Below are 15,218 nucleotides of genomic sequence, written 5' to 3'. Positions count from 1 at the left end.
TAGAAATATGTATTAATGATGAAATATGATTGCATTGCAAACCCATATTCTTTAATGTGCATTAACTCACGTGTTAATTGATATGTTATTTTAGCGTGCACAATGAGGTTCCTCTTTGCTCTGTTTTGAAACATAAAAGCCTCCTTCATGCTACACCTCCTGGCTGTGAGCCAAATGGTAACCTCTGGACCTGCACAGAGGTAGGATTTTGTTGAACAGGAAAGGAGACTTGCTCTGTTAAGTGATCACTGATTGTGGTGTCCTGTGGTTTCCTGATTTTCCTTGCATTGTTTACCTGCCTTCTGGAGTGAAAGCATGTGTGAATGAGTTGTGATTCCTGTCTTGTCAGTCTTGTCTCTGTCTCAGCGTTTTGGAGCTTGTCAGGAAGGAGCACCAGGGCGCGCCAGGAGAGAGGATGGCAAGTGGAATTGGAGTCAGTGGGCATGAGTGTGCCAGATGTGAGAAAGGCCAAGGCTGGGAATATTGAGGTGGGAGAATGGTGGGAGGAGTGTGGCAGGGGAGGAATGGAATCATGGAGGAGGGGAGGGGTATGCAAGTGTAGAGGGCTGAGGAGGAAGGGCAGTCGCAGCAGGAGGAGGAAGCAAAAAGCAATAGTAAGGAGTTGGAGGTGGGTGGATAGGTATAACGAGGAACCAGACAGAAGAGAAAACTGGGGGAGGGGTTGAAGGAGAGGCAGAATGGAAAGAATGTGAGTGGGAAGAGGTGTCTAGCAGAGAGAAATCGATGAAAGTGGCACCAGAAGCAGGACCCAGCTCTGTATCCCAGAAGACCAGTCAATGGATTTGTGCAATCCACTTTTACTTTTGACAAGAATGAGCTTCCTATCCAGAAGGAGAGGAAGAGCTACAGCACCCCGTGGAAAGGAGACTCATAAGAAGATATCAAATATGAAGTTTGAGGCAGTGAAGATCTGAAGAGAGTTAGTAGCCTGGGATTCTCCAGAAGAACAATTGAACAGGGAGGAAAGTACTCCAAAGGAAGGCAAAGCAAGGCGGCAGCAGCATCCTGCAAATTAATGAATATGCAATGAAAGGGAAGTTGTGCTTGCTTCAGTTGCATCCTTCCCTCTTCATAGTAAATTAATTGTAAAATCTGAATGCCTAACACCTAAAGTACAAGCAAAGTGTTCTGCAATCAAGATGCTGTGGATCTGACTCCTACCGTCAATAATTTTCCTTACAAAAACAAGGGCTCTATCACCTCTCTCCTATTCCTGCTCCTGCTGCTGTGTGACAAAACCTCCTGCAACTGAATAGCCAGGATTCCTTAGGCAAACCTTGTTAAAACCACGTGACATACCCAAGTGGACTTTGATAGTTTGCCTGTATGCTGTTAATGCGCCTGAGTTAAGGCAAGAAATGTTAACTACATTTCTGGAGGTGTAGTTATTTTTTTGGACGCTAATGAGGTCGTGTTAAACCTCATGGGATTTAAGGTACCTTATGAAATCCCATATCAGGGGCCTAATGAATGTGTTCATGGTACATTTGCACCTCATCAATTTGTTAACATGACATTGGTGTACTGTAAGGCAAGCCTGCATTAGGGTTAATGCATGTGCATTAATAGCGATACAACACATGTCAGGATCTGCAGACTTGCACGTTTCCTAATGTGGTCATTAATGCATAGGAAAATCATGGCATTAGCACTGACATTTTAGCAGCTAGAAACCTTTGTTGCTGTCCTCAGTTTAGTTAGTATTAAAGAATGTGGGCTTTAGTTTTCTCACAGTCTGTATGAGAAAGTGGTATACTGAAGTCTGATCCAATGAAGGCCACTCTAGTCCACTTTTTTTAGTATTGATGTGTGACAATGGAATGCCTTTGTCACTAGTGCCCACAGAGTTTGTTTATTGCTACAAGGGCTACAGTTCTGCCTACAGATCATCTGTAGTTACTATATACATTATTGACTATAATTAGACTGTCATTAACACGCTAGGATAATTTGAAATTAATGGACAAAGAGATTAGATCTGTAATGAGTAAAAATAACCGAAACTTATGAAGTCTACTCAATGCGTACTTAGCAATATTTTATATATTAACCAAAGTAAAGAGACCTTCTTCCACTTTAATCAATTAGCAGAGTGATTTTGCTTCTGAACTGCTTCCATTAGACAGTGAAAGTCCTAAAGACTTTTAATTATTATTTTAGTAATGCAAGGAAGGTATCATAATTAAATATATTTCTTTCCATTGTGACTATCATATCTAGAGGCTCAGAGAGCTAATGTGACAGAGATTTGGGGACAGGGCTTGGGATAATTGAGAGCTAATGAATCTTGGATTCTCATACCAAGGCTCTAGTTACATTTTAAATTCTCCATTCCTATTTTCGTATACAAATACGAGTAGAAAAATACTTTTCTTTTCTATTTGTTTATTATTAAGTTCCTGCTTTGTGGTCAGCAAAGTCATATCCTTCTTTAAAACCACTGGGCAGCTGCATGCTAGGTTCATTCCTGTCATGGTATGTGCAAAGCAAACCCATTTGGAGACACTACCCAGAGAGAAGAGGTGTAGGCTAGGGATTAGAGGATGTAATTCCCCTTTAGATACATTGCAATAAGCAATACTAATAATTAACCTCATCACTATCATCACTCTCATGATACAAGAAGCAGCAGCTCATCACCACTGGAATCTGAGTAAGCATCCCAAATGATCACAGAGTTTTCAATAAAGATTGCACAGTTGATTTTGAACCTTTCCTTGGGTAGCATGTGGCTGCAATGGTCAGTCACAACATGCCAGCAGTGCTAAATATTCTCACTGAACAGACACCTGTTGATGAACAACTTAAGTAGCGAACATATAGCCATCTTGTTTTAGAGATGTGCATTCGTTTTCTAATGAAATGAAAAATGCAAAGAAAAATCTCATTTTGTTTTGGCTCATTAGAAAGCAAAAGAATCCCTATCCCCACACTGAAATATCCTGAGCACCCCCCATCCCCTGGCCCATACCCTTTTGAAGTCTTTGACTGTTTTTTGTCTTCACCACCTCCTCCAGAACGGCATTGCAGGCATCCACTACCCTCCTCATGAAGAAATATTTCCTGACGTTGGTTCTGAGTCTTCCCCCTTGAAGTTTCATTTAATGACCCCTAGTTCTACTGTTTCCAACAGAAAAGGTTCAAAGTTCATACATCATTAAAACCTTTCAGGTATCTAAAGCACTGTATCATATCTCCCTTGCACCTTCTCTTTTACAGGGTATACATATTTAGGTCCTTCAGCCTCTCCTCATAAGTCATTCAGTGGAGACCCTACACCATTTTGGTCACCCTTTTCTTTTCCACCTCCATCCTGACTCTATTCTTTTAGAGATACGGGCTCAGGAACTGAATACAGTATTCCAGTTGAGGCCTCACCAAGGACCTATTCAAGGGGATTATCACCTGCTTTTCCTTACTGGTTATTCCTCTATCTATGCGGCCCAACATTCTTCTGGCTTTAGCTATCACCTTGTCACATTGCTTCACTGTCTTCAGAGGTCCCTCTCTTGGTCCAGGCACAACAGGCTTTCACCCCCATCATATACAGCTCTTTTGGATTACCGCATCTCAGGTACATTGACATTGAATCCCCAGTTGCCATATCTTCGACCACTGTTCAAGCTTTCTTAAATCATGTTTCATTCTCTCTACTCCTTCTGGCATGCCCATTTTTTTCAGATCATTATATCATCTGAAAGTAAATTCTTTAATAAACCAGAAGTAAACCAGGAATCTTCTCGTGCTGGAGATACACTAATTTCAACTTCTTTAAACAAGTATCACTTTTTGTTATCGTATTTTGGCTTTTTTCAAAGGGTTGTTATGGTCTATTTTGTTTTTCTCCCTTCATCCATATATTTCTAGTTTGTTGCCCCTATATGTCTTGATTTAGCATAGGCATTTTTGGTTGCTGGAGAACGGTTAATTCCTAAAATATGGTCAAAATATGTATTCCTACCTTTCAATCTGCGATCTGCGAACCTTGAATGAAATAATGACCACAGGGCCAGATTGCAAAGCCTGAAAACAAACCACAAATCACTGGGCTCAGATTTCACGGGTCTTAGCTCCCGGAGCATGAATTTTGAATCAGCCCACCTCTAGCTGAAATAACTTAAAGTTGATGAATTTTATTGGAGAACAGACAAGCATCACCAGTGCTTGAAATTACTACGCTGCTGCATCTCACCTGTGAGTTCAGATTAAGAAGGCTCAAAAAGTTACAGCAACAGAAATTTAAAATAAAAGGAGCTCTGTGCTTACAGATTGTGAGTAATATAAACATCCTATTAATTTATAACACTATTGTGTTTTTGGAGGGACCATGTTGTCCTGAAAGTTGTGAATTGTGATGCCTAACTTTTTTTTATGAGAAAAATGCTGATTGCCCATCACAGTATTTTTTTTCAAACAAAATGTTTCTTTTTTTGTTAGTTAAAAGTTGATTTTTAAATGTTAATCTATGTAACATATCATCGCCTTATGTATTTTTATATCAGAAGAACTCACTTTTTACTATCTCCCACAGGAGGGAATTAACCACCCTCACTCTTCTCCAGTGTCTTCCTAAACAGGAATTGGTTTAGACTAAACTGGTCTCTACATATAAACCTTGCACTCTATCTATCTTAACAATGCAATTGCATTTTATTATAGTCTAATGGTGTATAAATCAATGGCCTCTACAATGAAGGAGCAAGATGGGACCTTGAGAATCATGTGATTGGAGAATCTCTACCCAAAATATTATATGACAGTCTTCTTATTGTATCCTTATATATTTGCTGTAGTGTGCAATACATATAATAATGTTGCTGTCCTAGATTTTAGAGGCAGTTCCTGTCACCACTTATTGCATTGATCCACGCTTCCCTCAGCATAGAACGGGATTAACATTTTACATTTATTGCTGACTGAAGCCATCTGATTGCCACTTTGTACTGCTGTTTGGCATGGAAACTTCCATGTGATGCAGCTGCAAAGATGTTAGGGAGACCCTGGTTAGCAAGTAAAGGGAATGGGCATGGGATGAGGGATGAGGTATTTTAGGGTTGCTGACCCACCCAGATCAACCTGTACAGGCTGATCGAGTACTGGTTTTGCCCCATTGCACATAAGAAGCTGTAGTTCAGATTTTACTGATGAAACATAGGACAACCAGAGGCACCTCTATTCCGGCCACTTAGGTGCTGATGTTGTTCAGTGGCTTGAGACTCTACACGAAAAATATAGAAAGAGGAAGACAATATGCTTTACAATTTTTATTTATAATACAATGTTTACATACGGGCGGATTTTAAAAGCCTTGCTTGCGTAAATCCGCCCGGATTTGCGTGAGCAGGGCCTTGCGCGCCGGCGCTCCTATTTTCCATAGGCCGCCGGCGCGCGCAGAGCCCCGGGATGCGCGTAGGTCCCGGGGTTTTTTGAAGGGGGCGTGTCGGGGGCGGGACCTGATGATGCGGCGTTTCGGGGGCGGGACCGGGGCGTGGTGCCGGCCCAGGGGCGTGGACCAGGCCTTCGGACCAGCCCCCGGGTCGGAGCACGGCACACCAGCAGTCCGCTGGTGCGCGTTGATTTACGTCTGCTTCTCGCAGGCGTAAATCTACGGACAAAGGTAAGGGGGGTTTAGATAGGGCCGGGGGGGTGGGTTAGGTAGAGGAAGGGAGGAGAAGGTGAGGGGAGGGCGAAAGAGAGTTCCCTCCGAGGCCGCTCCGATTTCGGAGCGGCCTCGGAGGGAACGGTGACAGGCTGTGCGGCTCGGCGCGCGCCGGCTGCCCAAAATCGGCAGCCTTGCACGCGCCAATCCAGGATTTTAGAAGATACGCGCGGTTACGCACGTATCTTATAAAATCCAGCATACTTTTGTTTGCGCCTGGTGCGCAAACAAAAGTACGCGAATGCGCTTTTTTAAAAAATCTACCCCATTGCTTTTATATAACATATTTCAAACATAAAGCTAGCTAAGGGTTAGCAAACCCACTCACTCTTTTTTTTTTTTTTATAAAAACGTATTTTGCATACCTTACAACACATCCAAAAATCATGCTCTTACCACACTCTACTCACACTTTCATTCAGACATCCTACAATGTAACAAAAAATACATTAATGTATAAACGCTGTCTCACATACACAGCTCTCACTCTCAAATGCTCTCTCTCATACATATTACACAATCTTTCTCTTTCACATGTTGTCTCACTCAAACACATACACAGGCTCTCTCATTCTCACATGCTGTCTCACACACACACAATCATAAAGAGGATCTCACATGCTGTCCCATTGATCATACAGGCTCTTACTCCCCCACACAACCTTTTAACTCACTCTTTCACACACACATTCAATCTCTCAACTCACTCTTATACATACACACACACTCAACAGGGTCTCAGTCTCTCTCACCTCTGGGCCTCCTCTTCGCAAGTCGCCACAGCATGGGCTCCACAGCAGCCCTGATCTTCTCGGGCTGCCGTAAGGTGGGATCCATGGTGGCCCTGCCACAAACACTGCTCCTGTTCTGCACAAGGCTGATGCTCCTCCTCCTTCCTGCCCGTGCGTCTCCGGCATCATTTTCCTTCGGGGGCCATCCAGGCCTGAAGGAGGAGGAGGAGCACCTGGACGTGACTTTTTCATCGTGCCTTGGTGGGATGAGCTCCACCACGGCCCGCCAATCTTAATATAACGCTTCCCTGCTCAGCCGCTGGTGGGATAAATTCCACCGGGGGCCGCATAGGCCTCCCTGTCGGCCAACAGTGCCCCCCCCCTATAGCCCTGCACCCAGAGGCATTATCCCTCCCCCCCCCCCCCCCCGGTACATCACTGCCTCCTGCTTCTTCTGCCATCAGTAGATCCGATCCCAGCAACGGCACTAATGGCCTCCACTTCTTCCACCGCCGGGACCACCGGCGGCAACACGGGCCTCTCCCTACTTCCGACGCTGCCCCAGCGGGTGTGCCCCCCTGTGCAATTGCATGGTTTGCACACACGGTGGCGCCGGGTCTGGGTTCATTGAGGTTTACACATTAATGTATTCTTTGTTACATTGTAGGATGTCTTATGAAAGTGTGAGTAGATTGTGCATGATTTTTGGATGTGTTGTAAGGTGTGCAAAATAGGTTTTTATAAAAAAAAAAAAAAAAGGAGTGACTAGCTTTATGTTTGAAATGTGTTTTATAAAAGCAATGTAAAAATTGCTCTATAAATAAGTACATTGTCTCCGTTTTTCTACATTTTTCATATATTGCTACTTTGGAGGGAAATTATTTATTGTACCTCCTTTTCTTGAGACTCTGCACACCAGGAGCTGAGAATGCTACCTCTACAGTATCCCCAGCCCCAGCTGGCCTGAGAAGCAGAAGCAGGGCTTGCTCCCACTTATAGAATTAGTGAAAAAGGACCGATAGAATCATAGATTATGCAGTTTTGTAAACAGTGCCTACACATGTTAAATAGTGTTTAAGTTTCTTCTCCAGCATAATGCATAAGCATATTCTTTAACAGGATTTTAAAGATTTGTCTCTTACCTGGAGAAAAATCATTGTTCAAAGAAGCTCCTTCATATGGATGTCCAGGTGAGATAAAATCAGACGCAGTGCCAACATTTTCCATTTTTTTATATGTGTAAGAATAAACATGAAGATTTGCAAGTACTAAATCGGTGATGACAGTGATATAAAAACAATAAACATTACTCTGCAGAGAAATAAATCCATATAAATTCATAATGTTTAAACATGAATACTTGGTTATGAGGCTTTGCTGCATAATATATGCAGCAGTTTATGATATTTTAATATTTGTAAGAATCATAAATTATTGCACAGAACAAAACAGCAAAGATAACTAAACCATTTATTACATCTTATATTCTTCAATATTGTTCACAACATTAACCAGCTATGAAACTGGAAAATACATATTTCTTTTTGCCAGTTTTGACTACTTTGTTACCCTATCAAGAATATGAGTAATTGATTTAATAGAAATACAAAAGAAGCCTATAATATTTATATAATCCATAACCTTTAACTTATAAAGATTTTACTATCTCAGAGTCATAATGCAAATTATCAAATTCAAGCAAAATGAATAATAGAGTACAGAAATATGTTCAGATCCAAATGGTAAAGCAGTTCACTTTTAAAAGTTGACCGTATATAAATAAATATAAGGGCCTATGTAGTAAGCATTTTTTCCCAAAAACACAAAATAGGGGCGAATAATCCTTTAATAATAAGACTCATGGTTATGACCACAAATTGCTGGTCAGTAGGGGCAGGATAAGTTTTTACACAGATCTCGCATATGCACTGTGAGTTTGATTCAGACCTCTACAGCCTGCATAGCAGGACAGTAAACACTGTAAAAATGAAAACCAAAATCAATACACTCAGACTAGCTGATTTGTCCTTTCAGGTACTGGAAGACCCTTTTTTAGCACAGCGAGTAGGGCTGCCCAAAATGACATTACAGTCTTTCTATCCGTAAAGAAATGGCACAGTGCCAGCTGCTAAAAACGTCGTTGGCAAGACCCCTGGACACGAATCCCTGCTAGGGCCTGGAGATAGCTGAGGGCGGTCATTTAAACAAAGCTGCTAACTTCATTTTGGATCATGGCATTCCAGTGTGAGTTTCGTTGTCTCTTCAGATAGCATGGCAGGGAGGTAATACTGCAGAAAGATATTGATGCCATGACTGCGTTGCTGGGTTTTTTTATTTTTGTCAGAAAAAAATTGCAGTTTGGCTAATCGAGCCACAACATTTGGGAGTAGGGGGAAGTTGTTTAGATAGGTATGGTTAGTTAAAAGAAATGTTTACAAAGCCATGGATTTAACTTGCACAGCAATAATTTTAAGTTTAGTCAATAATGCTAAAGAAAGTACAGCTAAGGAGAAGAATATACAACACAGACACAGAGACTATGACAGCACACAAAAAACCATAAGGCCCATCCCACCATTTTTCTTTCCTGTTGCAAGACTGCATCCCTTACTGGATCTCCACCCTTGACCTCGCTTCCCCACAACAATACATATTTGTCCTATACTCAGTAGCGTACTAAGGTGGGGTGCGGTCCACCCCGGGTGACAGCCAGGAGGGAGGTGCCAGCCGGGAGGTTGGCAGCTCGCTGTAGAAGAAGAGGGAGGCCTCCGAGCGGTGAAAGCACTGGGCGGCCGCCTAGAGCACCATGGGTCTGGAGCTGCAACTGCATAGCCTTTTCTTCTTCCCACACCCCACGGCCAGGAAGAAGAAGTGCTGGGTCCACGCGGGCGGGAAGAAGGGAAGGTCGTGCAGTCACGGCCCGAAGCAGAAGGAAAAGCAGTAGCTCTGCCCCCCAACCCTCCCCACCGTAGATGCAGGAAGTAGAGCCGCACCAGCCCCCGTGCTGCCTCAAGAAAAATGAAGAATCCCCGTCTGTCGCGAGGGGCTGAAAGAGGAAACTGCTGCTGTGCTTCTGATGGGGAGCAGGGTAGGAAGTGAGAGGGTGTGTCTACATGTGTGTGTGAGAGTATGTGTGTATGCGTATGGGAATAAGGGTGCATGTTTGAGTGTGAGAGGGTGTGCAAGAGAGAGAGGGAGCCTGTGTGAGGGAGAGGGGAACCAGAGATCACAGGGGGGAAGGAGGTACGGAGAGGTGAGAGGGGGGGGGGAAGGAGGGACAGAAAAGTGAATCTGGGGGGTGCTAAAGGAATTATCCACCCGGGTGCCAAATATTTTAGGTATGCCACTGCCTATATACTCTTGAATTCTGATGTTGTCTTATCCACCACTTCCACAAAGATATTGGACAGTTATAAGGAAACAACAAAGCCCATTTAGCACCTGTATTACATTAATGCTCATGAGAGGAGCTCAGAACCTGCAGACTCTAAGAGACCAATATTCAAAAAAAGCTGAGAGGTCAATCTGGAATTGGGCTCCTAAATTGGGCCTTTTGAAAATGTACTTGGACTGAGTTTAGGCTCTTGAGCTCAATTTTCAAAGAGTTTAGTGGCCTATCTTTGGGAGTTAGGCTTCTAAATTGGCCCTTTTGAAAATGTTCTTGAACTGAGTCCCTAATTTAGGCTCCTATTTTCACTAGGCACCAAAATTTAGAATCCTAAAAATGTTGGTGGCTCCAGGGGGCGTGTTGGGGGTGGGGAAATATTTGGGCTAAGCACCTTACTAAAGGTTTTTCTTTTTTTTTTAACATCAGCCTCTGTGTGCCAAAATGTAGGATCCAGGTACTTTCAAACATGCGCGTGAGCGCACACGTGCAAGTGTGCATCGGCGCGCACCCAGAGAAGCAGCAATTTTATTACATATGCACACACATACCCACGTATGTTATAAAATAGCCAAGGCGCCCAACTGTGTGCATCCAATTTTGCAAGTGGGCACGCACAGCCACGGCAAAGTCTGGTTTGAGCCATGGGGGAATTTTATAACAGGCACGCAGCCATGCCCTGACCAGTTCATCCACCGGTTCCACCAGTCTAGAGCTAGGTCCTCCAAACCTCCCTGGTTCTTTAGCGTGCACACGCCCAAGTTATCCCAAACCCCTCACAGAAGCCTGTTTTTGTTTCTTTTAAACTTACACCTCTTCCATAGCAGAAGCAAAGTTACAGGGCACTGGACCTGGGTGCATGGCCAGGTGTGTAGGTAGTTGCGTGCACATCTCTTGGCCCTGCCCTGGAACGCTCACACCACACCCCCTTTTTCTAGCCAAATGAGTTATTCGCGTGTTGGGAGGTGAGCATGCATGAGGGCGGCTTTTAAAATCGGGTAGACATGCACATATCCTACATGTGCGCACATCTCCCAATTTTGGCACGCGCCCGGCTTTTAAAATTCACTTTTTTTTTAAATAATTTTTTTTTAATTTAACTACTTTTCAATATACACAAGCAAAACCTTGCATAGAAATTACAGTACAGTGCAGAAATTCCATATAGAGGCAAAACAAATAAAGCACATTATCCATCATAATACTGCACTAGTAAAGAAATAAAAGAAATAGAGGAGGGGCCCTGAAATATGAGCGTTTAACAATTACAGGAAAAGAAAAGAAAAAGGCAATGGTTGCTAGAGGAGCTCCAGCTATATCTCTCAATACCAAGCCTACTAGGGATACATTAGGCGGGAGAATCCAGGAATACCCTTAGTTGAGGAGGATCAGAAAACAAATAAGTCCGATCTTGATATTTAATGCAACATTTGCAAGGGTAGCGCAGTTGAAACTGTGCCCCCAAATGTAATACATCTGGACGCATATTTAGAAAACTTTTCCTTCTAGATTGGTTAGTTTTCGTAAGGTCTAGATAACACCAAACCTTTTGAACAAAGAATAATGCATGCCTATTACGAAAAAAATTCCTAAATACATTGTTTCGATCCACCAGGAATGCAAAAGAAATTAGAAGGGTGTCTCCTTCTAGTTACTGTAGTCTCCTGAGAAATCTCTAGTATCTCAGAGATGTCTAAGGGTAACACCAGTTCATCCAAATCTTCACGATTGCCCACAGCTTGAGGTAAATAATATGCTTTTGTTATAACAGGTTTAGCTGAATCTGGAAATTTCAAAATCTGAGAAACATATGTTTTAAAAGGTTCCATTGGGGAAATCATATTGATCACAGGGAAATTCAAAATTCTCAGATTATGAGACCTTAAGCTGTTCTCAATGTTCTCCAGCTTTTTGTTGTAAACCAGTTCAGTTTGTATCATGTTATGTTGTACTTTTTCAACTTCGGCCATGCATTGCTCCAAAGCTTCAAGTTTAATATTTTGTTGAGAAATCCCATTGGCATTTAATATCATCTGATTATTTGTTTCCACAGTTATTTTAGTTAGGGATGTAATAGAAGCTTCCAATGATTTTTTGGCAATCCAAATTGTGTTTAAAGATATCTCTGCGGAAGGTGGAATAATAACTCCTGAACCAAGCTCACCATGGATATCACCACCTATTCCCATTGTAGTGCCTGCCTCAATCTCCGTGCCAAGTGATCTCAAAGAGCCCAGCGATGTTCCCACTTGCTCATGCATGCCAAGTCCCCTTCCTCTTCTATCCCCATGGGACTGTACCTGCACGTTGCCTTCACTCCCGCTGATCTCCTGCGGGGTTACTTCATGCAACACCTAGGACTCTCCTTCCCGGGTATCCTCCGGTAGAGCCACAGTTGCCAGTTGTTCTCTAACTACTTCTCGGCATGGTGGGGCAGGCCTGCTTTGGAAAACCAGGGCTCAGCGAGATGTCTAAGGCAAAGGGGGACGGTGCACGCCTTTCAACCGTCCCCTCCGCGACCAGCTCTCCCGGCATTTCTATTGCTGCCGCCGCAAAGAAACTCCCGATTCGGAGCTGTGTGGACTCCAACGGAGAGGAGCTCACCCCTGCTCCCCTCATTCTCGCCTTCCTTTTCATGTGAGGCATTTGCGTCATAGGAAATCAAAGAATAGAAAATCGAACCAGGAGCCCTCAGCTGTTGTGTCTCCTCAGGCGGCCATCTTGAGCCCCTCCTTAAAATTCACTTCTAAGTTTATTCAGCTGAACTTAAGTGCTTAAGTTTTCAGCTGAAAATTCACCAAATTTTAGAAACCTAACTTTAAGCCTGCTCTTCTTTTTCTTAATTTAGGCACCCAAGTTGGGTGTCTAATCCTGAAAATCAGTATTACGTCCGTCGGTCGCAGACGGCTGCGACCGCTCTGCCTCACCTCTTTTCTACCTTTCTCCTCCTCCATTGGTAAGATGGCTGCCTCCGGTGCTGAGTGCCGAAACCCTCGGCATCTCCAACACAGCATGGGCATCCCCGTCCGCCATGCTCCTTCCTGTGGCCTCCTAGGGCGCACGCAAACACGCTGCCTATGCTTATCAATACGTCATGGTGGGAACCTCGGGGGTGTCCCCACCGCAGGACGTCAGTACCTCCAGATATTTAAGTCTCCGCTCTGCTCCAATTCAGCAAGTTAGCAAGGACTTCAGTTTTGCTACTCTGACTGCTTCTAAGCTGCTTGCTTGGATTCCTCGCTCCTGCAGAAGTTCTGGGCACCCGTTCCTCGGGGGTCTCTCAATTCTATCTACCCTTCGGGATTCTACTACCTAATGTAAGACAACCGCTCCTCGGGGGTCTTATCTACTTTCTTTTCAGGATCCCTCAGCGCTCCTAGGTACTCGCTCCTCGAGGGCCTTTCCAGCTCAGGGTATCCTGCATCACGGACTTCGGGTCCTTTCCTTCACCTGCTACCAAGGAGGATTCCTGCTCTCTCTGTAAGTACCTCTATGCTCCAGCTCTCCATTTCCACCCTTCAGGTTCAGTTTATCCCGCTCAGCAGAACACTACCAACTTGCTACATCCGGGTGAGACCATCTACATCTGAGACTGTCTGAGCTTATTGGAATATCGCTGGACTACAGTGCTATCCATTCCTGTGCAAGTATCATCTATCTACAACAGTACAATAAAGCTTTCCTCCTCGGTGTCTGCTTTCTGAGTCTAGCCTATCGCTGTGGTTCCCCACGGGGCCCCTCCCCATGGGAGGAGTCATCACCACTGCGACCAAGAGTTCACACTATGCCACAAACCCAACAATCAGTACTAAGCACCTAACTTTTTCCCTGCCCTAACATCATCCCTGTAGCCACTCACGCTTTAGGTTCCTAAATTTAGGGGCCCAGTGAAACTACGATTCTAAATGTAGGTACGCAGCCCTACATTTTCAAAAGGGCCAATTTAGGAGCCTAATTCGCAATATTAAGCACCAAATCCTTTGAAAATTGACCTATAAATGGCTGCCTTTTCTATTACTTTATGAAACTTACTGCTGTATTTTATAGCTTCTATGCAAACCAAAACCTCAAAATCACCAATTAATGAATAATTCATGCTTTGTACTTTACAAAACAAGTGAACGGAGAGGAGACCTTTCCAAAAGAGGCCATTCAACTAACTATGTGATGACTATTAACCTACCAACAGACAAGCCTCAGAATCACTGAGGAATTGTCTGTCTCTGTCAACTGGATTATTAAATTTTTGCTTTAAATGATCTTTGCTTTTTAAATAGAATAAATGTTAGCGTGAAATGTTAGCTCAGCACCGAATACTGTCGATGCTATAAAAGTTTTGTGTGTGACAATGAAATTTACTATGTGAAACATGTCATAAAGAATGATCATTTTAAACATAACATCTAAGTCAGATAAGCCAAGATGCAACAGGATTTTATATAAAGATTGAGTTTTTAATGCAATCTAGATTTGAACAAAAAAAAATACCTGCATGGGATTGTTTTCTGACCAAAATGCAATGTATGGTAATTTTTCCTTAAAAAAAATTAAAACTAATTGCTTGTATATCACTTTAAATGCTACACACTGAGTACTTATTGTAAATATATTTCTGCAAAGGATAATTTTATTTTTTGTACACACTATGGACTGAGAGTAAATTGGTATGTATTGAGTGAATATACTTGGTGAGTGCAAATAAAAATAATCATAATAACCTATTTGTATCCAATTATAAATGTAGTGTGCGATGTAAATTATTGCAAAAACATTTAGATTTGCTTCAATTCAATAATCTCCTCCTGAGAAGATTATTATATGAGGATCTAGGCACTAAAGCTGAATGTGCACAAAAAACAGCATACAATGCACTAATGGCTCAGAGTGCACTGGTCCCCTGACACCTCTTTCATGTGTTGGAAGGATCGTGCCACACAGCTCACTTATTCGATGAGTTAGGAAGATAGTGCCCCACAGCCCACTGGTTTAATGTGTTGCGAGAGTTTGGTGCATGGGGGATCATGTCACCAGCCCACCTTGATGTGCTGGGAGAGGAATCTTGCCACACAGTCCAATTGTCTGATGTGTTAGGAGAGTAGGGGGATCGTGCAATTCAGCCCACTTTGCTGGAAAGGGGTGGCAATTAACCTTCCCAGGGTAGGGAGGGAATGAACTCCCCATGCCAACCAGCCCCGTAACTCTGCCCAGGGGATTTCCAGCATGCACACGTTAATACTTGTTACATTAGCGCACACACATTATTGAAGCTATGTCTAGCATGTCTGAGAAAGTATTTATTTATTTATTTTATTTAACGCTTTTCTATACCGGCATTCATGATGCGTATCATATCATGCCGGTTTACATGGAACAAGGGGTAAACATTAACTTAACTTAACATTGAACAAGAGGCAAAGATACA

General features: G+C 43.1%; 1 pseudogene; it reads left to right on the top strand.

Moving 5' to 3' along the window:
* Window positions 1-14,038, top strand: part of LOC115089436 — a 1,328,227-nt pseudogene extending 1,314,189 nt beyond the window's left edge.
* Window positions 14,039-15,218: the final 1,180 nt, after the last annotated feature.

The sequence above is a fragment of the Rhinatrema bivittatum genome, chromosome 4, assembly GCF_901001135.1.
Source record: "Rhinatrema bivittatum chromosome 4, aRhiBiv1.1, whole genome shotgun sequence".
In the NCBI taxonomy this organism is placed as follows: domain Eukaryota; kingdom Metazoa; phylum Chordata; class Amphibia; order Gymnophiona; family Rhinatrematidae; genus Rhinatrema; species Rhinatrema bivittatum.
The sequence above is the reverse complement of the archived record's forward strand: the minus strand, read 5'-3'. Positions and strand labels throughout refer to the sequence as shown.